Below are 1,038 nucleotides of genomic sequence, written 5' to 3'. Positions count from 1 at the left end.
ATATATATATTCCCAACCCTCACCTTTATGATGATAATGAATCAGGAAGCAATCTGCAGGATTAGTTTATGTCTCAAGTCAGTCTCTTCTGAGATATAAAAGGGATCCAATAAATAAATAGAGATCAAAGGAACCTCATCACCACCAAGCAACAACTGCTGGGAGCAGAGTGTGTCTTTTGGATTCCAGGTACCTGCGCCAAGAAGCTCCTCCATCCAAGAGGAGATTGATGCCAAGACTCATGGAATGCTCCCGGAGATGCAGAGCCCATAGATGTTGAAGGAAGACAAGGACCTTTTTCAGAAGCAACAGAAAGAAGATAGCATGCCTTCCCTGAGAGTTGGTGACCTGAATTTAGACTTCTAACCTCGAAAACTGTGAGAATAAATTTCAGTTTACTTCTTGTATTTCCGTGATAGCAGCAGGAGATGACTAAGACTGTAGCCACATGTCACTGTTATGAACACCATCCTGTGTTGTGGGTATCTTCAGAACCAGGAATCAAAACCCAGGGAGGTACAAGAGAATGGCTGTGGTATGAGCTAGGGTGCACCCAGGGGCATCAACCTCATAGTGGACCTGCTGACCACTATGTGCTGCAGACCACCGTGAACCAGCAAGGCTCTCGGGAGACCACCCATATTGCAGGACTGTCCCAGAGAGTTTCCAAGGCTGTCATCTTTATAGAATTTAATTTTTAATAGAATTAATTATTTTTCTGCCAGATCTTTCTCTCTTGGAGTGGCTTGTGAGTTCAAACCACCAACTTTCAGTTAGCAGCTGAGAGGTTTAGGAGTTTCAACACATAGGACAATTTCATTATGGTGAGAATCATGACCTATCCAAGTTAACACATATTTGGGGAGAGGACACAATTCACCCCAGAACACAGAAACAGTCCTTCTCTCTTCCACTGTGTTGTTGTTGTTGTTAGGTGTCATCAAGTCGGTACTGACCCACAGAGACCTTATGCACAGCAGAACGAAACACTGCCCAATTCTGGGCCAACCTCACTACTGTTACTATGCTTGAGTCCAT

This window comes from Chrysochloris asiatica, unplaced genomic scaffold (genome assembly GCF_000296735.1).
Source record: "Chrysochloris asiatica unplaced genomic scaffold, ChrAsi1.0 scaffold00358, whole genome shotgun sequence".
Lineage (NCBI taxonomy): Eukaryota > Metazoa > Chordata > Mammalia > Afrosoricida > Chrysochloridae > Chrysochloris > Chrysochloris asiatica.
Note: the sequence above shows the minus strand (reverse complement) of the source record.